The sequence below is a fragment of the Rhinopithecus bieti genome, unplaced genomic scaffold, assembly GCF_001698545.2.
Source record: "Rhinopithecus bieti isolate Rb0 unplaced genomic scaffold, ASM169854v2 scaffold_8675, whole genome shotgun sequence".
Classification (NCBI taxonomy): domain Eukaryota; kingdom Metazoa; phylum Chordata; class Mammalia; order Primates; family Cercopithecidae; genus Rhinopithecus; species Rhinopithecus bieti.
The window spans coordinates 1,301,744-1,316,076 of NW_016806447.1; the positions used below are offsets into that span (position 1 = coordinate 1,301,744).

The 14,333-nt window shown below is 36.5% G+C and overlaps 1 pseudogene across 1 annotated transcript; it reads left to right on the forward strand.

Moving 5' to 3' along the window:
- The first annotated feature begins 11,805 nt into the window (after positions 1-11,805).
- On the forward strand, positions 11,806-12,561 carry LOC108532513 (60S ribosomal protein L7-like 1 pseudogene; annotated as a pseudogene). Its single transcript, XR_001886468.1, has one exon. The product of XR_001886468.1 is annotated as a 60S ribosomal protein L7-like 1 pseudogene (transcript).
- Positions 12,562-14,333: the final 1,772 nt, after the last annotated feature.

Below are 14,333 nucleotides of genomic sequence, written 5' to 3' on the forward strand. Positions count from 1 at the left end.
GTCCTCACTGACATACAACATATGATGTAATTGTAGAAGGTACCCCTTTTATTTACCCTTTATATCTGAAAGATAAATAAATGTGGGGTGTGTAACCCAGAAATGCAAGACATGTTAAAAGTAAATTATACAAAGTTTTAGGGATTAGGTCTTGGAGAAATGCTACCTGTCTACTTTCAAAGCTTAGATTAAAAGTTAATGGATTTTCAAATGGATTATTTTGCCATCTACAAACTTATAACCAAATGTAATTATGACCTTACACTATGGGTAAGTGCAAGAGAGTCATCTTTGCTATTTGGTCATTCATGCTCCCATAATTGGCAGGAAATAGGATTCTCCACTTGACAAGTAAAGAGAACCCTTTGAGAAACATGAGAGGTGTCACTATTATCATCATTGTATATTATATAATTGCTGGCACCCAGCAGTTATATAAAATAGCAGACAGTTGAGCTTCAGCAGATCCTCTAAACTTTCTAATTATACAGATCAGAATATCTATCTGGAAAGTGGAATTCTATGTCTAAAATCACCCCTGAACTCTACAGTAGGTTGGTTTTCTTTATTGGCTTTTTTAGGAGAGCAAAATGCTCCATTTATTTCCTTGTATATAATTAAACATGGAGTAGAACAACAAATAAAAACTGAGTTATTGGAGGCAGTGTACTCAAGTCTTATGCCTCATAATGCTATTTCAACAAAAGTAAAAATCTCCATGGTGATTCATTTACTCTTCCAAATTATCCTATGAGATATTTTCCCAGGATTTTTAACATTAAAAGGTACTAGGTCAAAGTGCTTAGCTATAGTACGATATAATAAGATTTTAAATTATGATGAATATTCTCATTTCCCCACAATAAATATTTTAATGTACTATATATTTTTTTAAATTATGTACTTGTACAATATTGTACATTTGGCCCCAGTGCTGTGGTTTTAAATTATCTAGAATTGGGGGTAATATTGCCAAACAGAGCTGTTTCTAATTCTACCTCACTCTGTAATAGATACTTCAGGAGCACTAAGTATATGATAGGTGAAAGAAAATCGATATTCCTCATCACAAACATTGTATATTTGCTATTGAGGAGAGAGATGCTGGGCAGGTTAGCACCCCTGTAACTATTAAAAAATTTAAAATTCATCACTTTTTTAAAGCTACTATTTATGTAGCTAAAATCAGACAAAAATTATGAAACCATTTCAGATATTCTGTAATATTAGCCAAAACATACTTTTCATCAACATGAAAATATAATCATACTGTCCTGCCCAAATACTTATGAGTTACATTTCTCTCAAATATTTTAAACTATAGACTTGCTTGTTTTTGTTCTTCTCTCTTCTTCTACTGTCAGAAACTTTGCCTTCAAAGTGCATGTTTCTTTTTATTCTTTTGGCAAATCTATGATTCTAACATCTTAAACATATTAACTTCTTGGGTCAACAAAAAATTTTCTCCAGTACAATTAATCTCAGTAATATGATGATGATACTTCAGTAGAAACCATCTGCAATTTAAAGTATTATTGCCAAGAACAGAAAATTGGCACATTAATTTGTAACATACAATAAAGGCCTTTCTCAACTTCATTTCCTTGGTAGATGCTTTTTGGGAACAATACTTTAAAAACCCAACACAATGCAGCAGAAGTATCCAAAGTTCTCATGGAAACAAAAGGTACCAGAGGGGTGCATGAGTGAGGTAAGAGATGGTGCAGCACGCCAGGCCCTCAGGAGCTGAGTGAGTGCTCCCAGCAGCAAGGCTGCCAGGCCAGTTTGCTTCCCTGGCAGGCAGAAGGGCCTTCCGGCATTGATATAAAAATGGGAAGACAAAAATGAGGGAGAGAAAAGGGAAGAGGTTGTATTAACACACAGGGAAAAGAATTGAGAAGGAACATGGACAAACAAATGGTTCGTGTCAGTCAGACTAATTCTTAGCAACAAAAACTTCTTAACTTCTACTTCAGACTATGACATCCATAGCTACATGGCTAGTGATTTCAAATTCATTCTAATACTGGAAAGAAGGAAGCAGAAAGCATCACTGAAACTACTGACCTGAGTTTGCTATTATTTATTATAGACACACATGTAATTATCGTGAAAATACAATGTACCACTGCTTAAATTTCCCTGTCTTACTTATGATCACTTAACCAATGGTCTCCATATTTACTCTCAATCACCTCTACCTCAAGTTCATGGTATTGAGTTCCCATTAGTATAGTTGCGTTCATTTGCCAGACTAAATTAATTTAAAATATCTAGAAAAAAATAAAAGATAAAACCACTCTAAAATTAGATTACAAAAGAAGTTATAACTAACCTAACTGGATAGCCAACAAAGATCCATTTTCTGTGAATATTTGTAGTTAGAATTGAAGCAGACTTTGAAAAATTCTAGTTTTAAATTTACCATTTGCATTTGGGAATGGTGATTATGCTAAGGAAAACAATGTGGTAACGGGGGAATAAGGAAGAGAGAGAGAAAGTTCTAAGAGCTGTGACTTGCATTAGTGAACTGGTCATCAGTAATGTTTATATATGACTGCTGAAATATTTTAAAAAATCAAAGCTCCTTCAAAAATACATTGTATGGGCAGTTGTTTAAATGTTGTATAAGAAAATCTTGTTCAATGATACTTTGTATTTCAATAAATTATACTCTCCAGCTCAGTAAACAGAAAAAAAAAATCTAAACTCCATGAGTCATATAAGATAAACTTTAGGGAAAACATTTTGTAAATATGTTAATAAAATTTTGCTATAACATTGGTGACGCCAGTCAAAATCAAATACTATATTGTTTTATTTATTTTGTTTATAACTTTTCTATCATTTTTAGGGATTTGAGTAATAGTGGAAAACTGCAATTTCTTGGTCTTCCATTTGAACCTAAGATCTGTAAACCACTAACCACTTAAAAAGAAGTTTTTTTTAAAAAATCTGTATTGATAATTCTTTATATTATTTAAAAAATACCAGTTTTGAATACACCAAACATCAAAATATAGTTAAGCCTGTGTCATAAAATATAAAGTGGATACACAAATGAATTGTGTGAAGTAGCCTTAGAGGAAAATATTAAAACTTGTTCCCTCAGTTCTTATTTTAAACTTCTTAGATTAATAGTTGAAACCTTTCAGGTTTTCTTCACCTTTCTTCTCCAACCTATTACGTCCTTTCTCCCTAGTGAAGTTCTGCATTTTTATACAATGACAGTCAACATAAATGATATATGATTATAAATAAATTAAGTGATTCCATAAGCAGCACATGGAAATCATACCTACATACCATTGGACATTATGTTTGAAACAGATGGCTTTTTTAGGCCTGGTCTCCTCTGGGATAGTAGAGATAGTTGGATTAGAATTCTGGATGTTTAAAAAGCACACACATACAAATAGACGATGGCTTTAATGGAGGAAAGAGTACATGGGTTCTTTACTGTCTCACATGATGATTCTCCTGACCATGTGTCTTTTGTCAACAGGGATTACTTATATTTAAAAGGATTTTTAAGATGCAAGATTCATCAGCATGATGCAAGAAGATAAAATGCTTTCATGTTTCAATGGGTGAGTTTCATGTTTAACAAGCTGTTTTAAAAAGATACAATCGGGCTTGGTTTATTGCTTAATCAGTGAACTAAAATGAAAGTAGTAGAGAGTTCTGACTTGTGTCTTCCCTAGGATATCCCTATGACTAGAGTAAGCCATTTGTGTTACTGTAGAAAAAGATGTGTTGAGGCTTTTCCTCTGAGGAGGAATACCGAGAAACCAGGTCTACTAAGAAAAGATGGACAATGGCAGCTGCTGAGAAGGGTGGGGCACCAAGAAGCTGTGAGGACCCAAAGTATTGAACGCAGAAATCAGCGCCAATAGCTTTTTTCCCCAAGAACCATTTTAGGATGAGTTACATGTTATATAAAACAATGACTGACAATAGTTAAAACTCCTAAATAAATCCTATTCTAAATAACTTATTCTTCAACAGTTCTGTTAGTATCAGTAATTGATATGCATCAATTTAGTAAAATTATTTGTATTTTATTTTGTAAATAGAAGTTATTTTAAAATTAAGAAATTTTATTATAATGTTTATATTAGTAAACATGCAGTGTGGTGCACTAGGGAAAAAATCACAAATACTTTGGAGTAACATTATCAGGACATGTGTAAAATGTAGGAAGAAAGGGAAATACAGATGATAACATAAATAGATGGAGATAATTAACATTTCCCAAATAGGAGGACTGAGCCTACAAAGTGGTTAATTTCACCCAAAGCAATCTGTGCAATTAATATATTCTTGGTCAAAATGCCAATGGGATTTATGGGTTGTTTTTTAAGATTTAGTGATGTTTAAGATTAAATTTTAAAACTATTGAAAAGTCAGATTGATGAGGAATTAATAATGTTATCGAGTATTACAAAACAGTATAAAGTCATAATAACAAGTTAGTGTGGTTCTCTGAGAGAGGAAAAGACAAATAAGTAAATGAAACAAACAATGGTTCAGAAGTGTTCATGCGGGAGACGCAACAATACAAACCAATGGAGAAACATAAACAATGATTTTGCAACCAAATATAAGCTAGGTGGAAAAAACTTTAGATATTCACTTCATATATTAGACAAAATTAAATTTTCAATGAATTAAACTGCTAATTCAAAATATCAAAATACTTGTATAAAAAATATATAGACTAATATTTATCTCTCCATGAGAAATAATTCCAAGCTTAAAAGAGTAAAAGAAAAATAAAGGAAGATGCAACTTGGTTAACTACATAACAATAAAAGATATGCATATGGAAAAACATAATATGGAAAATCAAGAGTAACATAAAACTGAAGAAATATAAAAGGGTAAAAATTTTCTATAAATAATGAAGCATAGAAATGCAAAAAAAAAAAGAAGAATATCAATGAATAGTTTAAACTACCAATGGATTAGAAACTATCAGAAGAAGAAAAGTTAATTTCTTTATAAAATGCAAATATTATTGAGATATCATTCATTTAACTGTAAAGTTAGCAAAGATTTAAAAGTATAATACAGAGTATAAAATGAAAAAGATATTCTGTTCAGAATAAAATGGAAAATTTGTGGGAGGAAACAGTTTGACAACTTGCTTCAAGAGTCTTAGAAATACCTTTATCTTCTCATCACCAATTTATTTCTAATAAGAAGAAAATAATCATATCTAAACAAAGATTTATGCACACAGATGTTTGGTGTAGCATTAGTTACACTAGTGAAAAAACAGATACAATATGTATGCCTATTAGTGAAATGCATAAATTGTTGTGTTATAAAGTAGAAAATTTGCTCTAATTATAACTAGAACCATAAACACACAAATAATTACATGTAAAGTGTTTACGACACAGTGAAGGGCCCTTGTGACTGGGCCTCATGCCAAACAACTTGTTACAAAAAAAGTTAGGGTCCCAGACCATGCCACAGCTTCACGAGACCTCTCCTCATCTGTGCATGGCTGGGTAGCCAACTCTGGAGCCCAGGCTGTTGCTTCCCAGTCTGGTAGTGAATCCCTTCCATAGTATGGTGAATGTAGTGTCCAACTCTGGAGCCCACGCTGTTGCTTTCCAGTCTGGTAGTGAATCCCTTCCATAGTATGGTGAATGTAGTGTCCAACTCTGGAGGCCAGGGTGTTGTTACTTCCGACTCTTGAGCCCAGACTGTTGCTTCCCAGTCTGGTGGTGAATCCTCCACAATCTGGTGAGTGTGGTGTCCAACTCGGGAGCCCAGGCTGCTGCTTCCCAGTCTGGTGGTGAATCCTCCATAGTCTGCTGAGTGTAAATATATACATATATATACATCTTTTCCTTCTCCCCTTTCCATTGCAATTTGCTTATTATATCAATCTGCCTATTATATCAATTTGCTTATCATATCATTTGCTTATTATATCTGCATTGCCATTTACATGGGATAAAGGTTGTTCACCCTTAAAGGTATTGTATGTGTGTCTTTTCTTCTTCCCTCATGCATTTCCTGCACAGAACAATTAGCAGCTGTGTGACCCTTGAAATAAACATAAAACGAGGTTAGAGGGTTGAGTTCTTTCTTTTACTATTAAGACAGAGTAAAGAAACACATAAATAATATCTGGAAATCAAGCCTCATATTGAATATAATATTTACACTGATTGGAACTTATATGAGTCATTATTAGTAGAGAATATTAATTGAATGTTTTTAAAGTGCTGTGGTCATTATTATTGACATGTACAGAGAAAATGTCCCACATATAGATTTTACCTACTTTTAAAAGAGAGTCTTTGATTCAATTGGTAAGTTATTTATAAATTTTTTGTAACAAAAAGATCCCGGGCATTATTTCAGCTCCCTTACAAAATACCTACAAATGCAACACAGTAACATTGTCAGTAGAAAATCATTAACGATAAAGGATTGTATCATGAATTTTCTTGCAAGTTCAAGATGATGTTGAATTGCACAAATCACTAATAAATCAGATTAGTCCACTAGGTTATCTGAATCCACAAGACTTCGATAGGGGCAAGCTACAGTTTTACATTTCTATTAAAACTGGTAGAAAACTTAGTAAGCTTTTATCTATTATATTTCAGTCAGTATCAAGTGCCAATAGCCATGATCACAGTTCTTTTTAGTCTTATTTCTTAAAATTGCTACATTTCTTTGCTTTATCATAGTTTTCAACTTAATTACTGGCATCTTGGGTCTGTAAAGAAGCTTTGATAGAAAAGACACACCATTATTATTTTGTCCATTTGAAATGATTAAAGGGTGTCACTCCCTCAGTTGGAAATTTTACTCTAAGACATCTTAATCCATTCAGAGGTTCTAAACAATTTGAAAAGCTATGTACCTTAATTTGATTGTTGCCATGAGACTGAGATTTAATCAGCTCTTATGACTTAAAATTCTTCTCAGTTTTATAAGTTGGAGTTGAGAAAAACTTTCCTCTTTGATATTGAAAGACATGGAATTCATGTACTCTATTTCCATTGATTCCTATTTGTAAGCTAATTCTTTTCTGATCTTACTTCATATAATTCCCTATCAAATGCAGCCAACATCAACTAACATACACTACTAATGCTATTTTAACCACTTTTCTGAAAACAACAGGTTTATTAGGTAAATTATCTTATTTTCACATCTTTATCAAAAATAATTTTACCAAATATTTTGCAACTGATTAGCATTGATTATGATTCAGCATTCAAAATAGTCTTTTCACTCCCTCCCACCAGAAAACTAAACCTGTGTCACATAGTGTGACATTTCCCTTTGAATATCAATTTTTGTATCTGTCAGAATAGGCTAGGATACACTACAGTAACAAACAAAAATCTCATGGCTTATCACATAAACATACATTTCATGTCCAAAGTGAGTCTGCAATGGCTGTGTTCATCAGTCTCCCAAGGACTTGGAATGATAGAGATTTAATATTAACATATACTTTTTAAATTCCTGCGAAAAGGAGAAAGTAACATGGAAAGTCATGTATAAGTTTTTAGGTTTTTCACAAGGAACTGACACAAATCACTTGGCTAGAGCAAACATAATCATGCCTAATATCAATGGAGACAGGTAAGTGCAATCTTACTATGCACACAGGGGGAGAGCCAGAAATATCTGGTGACCTACACTAATGGCATTTGAAAACTGACAGAATTAAATAATTATTTCCTTCTTTTTCTTATTACTATAATTTTGCTAATGCAATATTTACAAATAATATGAATAGAAAAGAGGTGAAATGGCAAAAACAATATTGTATTCCTCAAAAAAGGCATGCACACCCAGTGTAAGATTCTCAAGTTATTAACTCAAGTTGTCAGACCAAATCACAAGTTGAAAACAATGAACAAAAAATGTAATCTCAAGATCTTTTAAAATTATTGATATGTCCCTACAGCCCTGTCTAAAACATAATGATAGTCAATGATATGGAAGAATAAAATATATCAAATAATTTTCTAAACAAAGATGAGGTAGGATTATTTCTATATAATTCTTTCAAATACTTATCATTTAGAAAACCTTCAGCTAATATATTACTATTTACACAGCATTCAATCAGTAACTTAATTACAAATATATAGCCATATTCTTTACTGTTTCATAAATAAATACTGCACAGGGTAGTAATTGCTGGTATATATCTCTTATCTATTTCTGTTAAGATTATAATTCACATATAATGCAAAGTGTTCAACCAACTAATCTCAAATTTTTTAGGGCTCCTCACTGTGTCATCTTTATAGCTGTTAGTGGCAATAAAGTATTTACTTACTTGAATGATTAGACTTAAAAGCAATGGGACATACCATGACTACATGCAGTAAACAAATACTTAAATTTATTTCATGAAATCTTGCAATCTTACAAACCCTGTTTGAAAATTTTCTTTAAATTCTGCAGAATTATAATAAAATAGCAGGATCTGTATATATTGAATATAAAAGACTATGGGTTAAAATGTTTTTTAGGCAAGGGAAAGGTTTCAAAGGATAGTGCTTAATTTTTCTCAAAAATAACAGAGATAAGACTGCTCTCAAGAAGGCCAACTAGATGCATCCAGGAGGAACATCTGCCACCAAGGGTCCAGGACATTAGGAAGACTGGCACACTCTGAGCACTGTCAGTGGACAGAGGAAAGACTACATAAGCTGGGTTGAAGGTGGAGGAAACTGGGAACCCTGCATGGGGCTACCATGTACTGGGACTTGCTTCTGGCCCCTGACAACCCCTGGGGAAGTGGTGAGTTGGGCAGGCAAGGAGCAACCCACCAGGCACCTCTGGAATTCTGGCAGCAGGAGATCCCATAACCCCCATGGACACCTGAGCTGGCAGGGAGAGCTGCTTAGAGAGATGGCAGAGACAGAATTCCAGCCAGTGCAGAGCCCAGAGGCCTTGGTGTGGGAGTGTCTGTAGTGAAGCCCAACAAGGGATGTCCATCCCCCTAGGCTCACCTTGCTCTCCTAGGAGACTCTAGCCCTAGGGAAACTGTGGGACCCGAACAGTGAAGGGCAATCTTGTCCATGAGATGACGCCAGTCTGACCTGAGTGCCCCACTGTCTACCAGTCTCTCCCAGGATCCCAGCCTAGATGCACCTGCTTGTAGTGCAGCCTTGGATGCTCAGCTGAGGTAACTCCCAGGTGCCTGCATCACAGCTCCTACACTGATAAATCATGCCTGAGCATCAGGGAGCTCCAATAGAGCAGCCCCTACTACCATGCACCAAATTAACTGCTCCCTCCCACCACCACAGCCTCTGCCATGCTGGTTTGCCTGTGTGCACTTGTCCATGGCTTCCCACCACATCACTTTGCCAGTGAGTGTATGCAGGAAGACTTCACCTCCTCTACCCTGCCAGTGCACATGTGCATGTGCACCCCATCATGACACTGCTACCCAACATGAGCATACCCCATACACCCTGTCCAACATGGAGGAGCACAAGGAGACTAGTAGCCCCTCCCTACTACTCTGTGCTGTTACTGCCACTTGTGTATTTATATGCACATGGAGACCACCAGCATCACACCCCTGAGTACCTCACCCCCATGTTGACACAACCTCCAGTCAAAACCTATGCACAGAGACCAGCAGCCTCACCCCTCATCCTGCACAGCTGCTACTGCCCACATGAATGAGTAAATGGAGAGTGCCAGCTCCAGGCTGCCAACAACCCCCAAGCTGACCATCACCAGCACAAATATGCGCATGGATGCTGGCAGGCTCCTACCACCCAATGAAACACTTTGGTTGGCACCACCCATTGAGTGTTGTAACCAGAGGTCTAAAAACACCTCAGCCCCTCCAGTGCATCAGATTCCTAAACTTGAGGGGCCAGAGAACAAAGCAAGGGGTCTGATATTAGCCTCTCAGAGTTAGGGAACACAGTGCAGTAGTCCTGAGATGAGCCTTGGCTCCCTGAAATCTTCCAGAAATGAAGCCAGTTGACTAAACCCACCTTTATAGCATAATCAAACCCCCAAGGACACTAAGAAGATTAAAGAAAAGAAATTAATCCAAAAGACAGCAACTTCAAATATTGAAAGACCATTAGCCCATGAAGATGAAAAAGAATGAATGCAAGAACTCTGGCAACTCAAAAAGCCAGAGTGTCTTCTTACCTCCAAATGAAAGCACTAGTTCCTCAGCAATGGTTCTTAACCAGGCTGAAATGACAGAAATAGAATTTGGAATATGGATAGGAATGAAGATTACTGACATTCAGCAGAAAGTCAAAACCCAATTCAAGGAATCTAAAGGTTATTATAAAATGATACAGGAGCTGATGAAATGTCCATTATAGAAGGAACCAAAGTGATCTGATAAAGCTGAAAAGCACAATACAAGAATTTCACAATGTATTCACAAGTATTAATAGCAGAATAGGCTAAGCTAAGCAAAGAATCTCAGAGCATGAAAACCTGCTCTACAAAATAACTCAATCAGACAAAAATTTTTTAAAAAGTAAAGAAGAGTGAATAGGCAATCTACAGAATAAGAGAAAATTTTTGCAATATATCCATCTGAGAAAGGGCTAATATCCAGAATCTACAAGGAACTCAAACAAATTTACAAGGAAAACACAAACAACCCAATCAAAAAGTGGGCAGAGGATCTGAACAGACAATTCTCAAAAGAAGACATTTATGCAGCCAACAAACATGTGAAAAAAAGCTCATCATCACTGGTCATTAGAGAAATGCAAATCAAAACCACAATGAGATATCATCTCATACCAGTTAGAATGGTGATCATTAAAAAGTCTGGAAATAACAGATATTGACAAGGATGTGGAGAAATAGGAATGCTTTCACACTGTTGATGGGAGTGTAAATTAGTTCAACCATTGTGGAAGACAGTGTGGCAATTCCTCAAGGATCTGGAGCCAGAAATATCATTTGACTCAGCAATCCCATTACTGGATATATACCCAAAGGATTATAAATCACTCTACTATAAAGATACATGCACATGTATGTTTATTGCAGCACCATTTACAATAGCAAAAACTTGAAACCAACCCAAATGCTCATCAATGATAGACTGGATAAAGAAAATGTGGCACATATACACCATGGAATACTATGCAGCCATAAAAAAGAATGAGTTCATGTCCTTTGCAGGGACATGGATAAAGCTGGAAACCATCATCCTCAGCAAACTAACACAGAAACAGAAAACCAAACACCTCATATTCTCACTCATAAGTGGGAGGTGAACAATGAAAACACACAGACACAGGGAGGGAAACATTACACACTACAGCTTGTTGGCAGGTGGAGGGAAAGGGGAGGGACAGCATTAGGACAAATACCAAAGAAGACATACAAATGGCCAAAAAGTACATTTAAAAAAATGTTCAACATCACTAATTATCAGGAAAATGCAAATCAAAATCACAATAGATCACCACTTCACACCTGTTAGGATAACTGATCAAAAAGTCAAAAGATAACAAGTGTTGGCAAGGATGTGGATAAAAGGAAACCCTATACCTTGTTGGCTGGAATAAAAGTTGGTACAGGCTTTATGAAAAATATTTTGGATATTATGAAAAAATAAAAAATAGAACTACCACATGATCTAGCAATCTCACTTCTGGGTATTTATCCAAAAGAGATGAAATCAGGATCTCACAAAGATATTCACACACCTATGTTTATTGTAGCACCATTTACAATAGCTAAGATGTAGAAACAAACTTGTTATAGAATACTAGTCAACTTTAAAAAAAAAAGGAAGGAGGCTGCACCACTAGAAAGATGGCGGAGCAAGAGCAAAGAAAAATCTCTTTGGTTCCAGAAAATCTGCTGAAAAAGAGGAAGGCTTATCAAGCCCTCAAAGCCACCCAGGCAAAGCAGGCACTTTTGGCAAAGAAGGAGCAGAGGAAAGGAAAAGGGCTCAGGTTTAAGCGACTAGAATCATTCCTACATGATTCCTGGCGGCAGAAACGTGACAAGGTGCGTCTCAGACGACTAGAAGTGAAACCTCATGCCTTGGAATTGCCAGACAAACATTCCTTGGCCTTTGTTGTACGCATCGAAAGGATTGATGGCGTGAGTTTACTGGTGCAGAGAACCATTGCAAGACTTCGCCTAAAGAAAATTTTTAGTGGTGTCTTTGTAAAAGTCACCCCCCAGAACCTAAAAATGCTGCGTATAGTGGAACCTTATGTGACCTGGGGATTTCCAAATCTGAAGTCTGTCCGAGAACTCATTTTGAAACGTGGACAAGCCAAGGTCAAGAATAAGACCATCCCTCTGACAGACAACACAGTGATTGAGGAGCACCTGGGGAAGTTTGGCGTCATTTGCTTGGAAGACCTCATTCATGAAATTGCCTTCCCAGGGAAGCATTTCCAGGAGATCTCATGGTTCTTGCGCCCTTTCCACCTCTCAGTGGCCCGACATGCTACCAAAAATAGAGTGGGCTTCCTCAAGGAGATGGGCACACCTGGCTATCGGGGTGAACCCATCAATCAGCTTATCTGCCAGCTGAACTAGACCCAGGTGTCAAACTGTGGTAAATTTTTATCAATGAAGTGGAAGCATGTGTTTGATTGTTTTGGGAATTTTTATCAAGTATCTTCAGAGATTATTTCCTGCTTTATCTTCAAAAACTGGAAAGGAAGGATCAAAGAAAAGACAGTAGCTGGCCGGGCGTGATGGCTCACGCCTGTAATCCCAACACTTTGGGAGGCTGAGGCAGGTGGATCACCTGAGGTTGAGGGTTCGAGACCAGCCTGACCAACACGGAGAAATGCTGTCTCTAGTAAAAATACAAAAATTAGCCAGGCATAGTGGCATATTCCTGTAATCTCAGCTACTCGGGAGGCTGAGGCAGGAGACTTGCCAGGCGGAGGTTGCAGTGAGCCGAGATCACGCCCTTGCACTCTAGCCTGGGCAACAAGCGAAACTCCGTCTCAAAGAAAAGAAAAGACAATAGCTTATGTTCATGGCAAGCATCTCTCATCACACTCCAGTTCCAAAGAAAAATTCCAGTGTTTTCTACATTGAGTACTGCATCGTCTGAAATCAGCACATTCCGTGGAGGAAGGAGTCCTGCTTTGTTGCATCTATCTTAGGGTTTAATGTTGGTAAATGAGTCACTCTAGCATTTGTACAAGGCTCCCTAAGACTTCTGCAGCAGTTGACCAAGCCCAAGGACATAATTGAATCTGGAGAGTCCTAGGGCCTTGTTTTGAAAAAGACTTGAAATACACATAGGAAGAAAGGCATACAAATAAATGTTCACTTGTCTGCTGTGAAAAAAAAAAAAAAAGGAAGGAAATTCTGTAATATGTGACAGCATGGATGAATCTTGAGGACATTATGCTAAGTGAAATAAGCCAGTCATAGAACAATACTGAATGATTGCAGTGATATGAGATATGCAGAATAGTCAAATTCATAAAATCAAAGAGCAGAACGGTAGTTTCCAGGGTGGAAATCAAAAGTTACTAATGAACATAGTTAGTCAAGCAAGATGAATAAGCTCTAGAGATCTGCTGTAACATATTGCACCCATAGTCAACAATAATGTATTAGACACTTAAAAACTTGTTAAGATGGTAGAGCCCATATTAAGTATTCTAACCACAACAAAATGAAATAAAATAGAAAGGAATCAAGTACTGGTATACACAACAACATGAATATGTCTCCAAAGTATTAAGCTAAGTGAAAAAAAAAGGCAGGCACAAAGACTCCATACTGTATAATTCCATTCACATGAATTTCTAGAAAAAGCAAATCTACAGTGACATAAAGCATATAGGTGGTTGCCAGGGGCAGGATGTGGGGAGAGGTCACTGACTGCAAAGAAACAGAGTGTTAAAACTAAGGGTGGTAAAACTAGCCTATTATGATTGTGGTGGAGGTTACATAACTGTACGAATTTATCAAAACTAGTTAAATTGTACTTTTTGAATTGGCAAATTTCACTGTGTACAAATAAAACTCCAATAGAAAAAATGGCAGATATAAAAAGGATAGGGAGAATTCACATTTTTTCTTTTTTTTTTTTTTTTTTAATTATACTTTAAGTTCTAGGGTACATGTGCATAACGTGCAGGTTTGTTACATATGTATACTTGTGCCATGTTGGTGTGCTGCACCCATCAACTCGTCAGCACCCATCAATTCGTCATTTATATCATGTATAACTCCCAATGCCATCCCTCCCCCCACCCATGATAGGCCCCGATGTGTGATGTTCCCCTTCCCGAGTCCAAGTGATCTCATTGTTCAGTTCCCACCTATGAGTGAGAACATGCGGT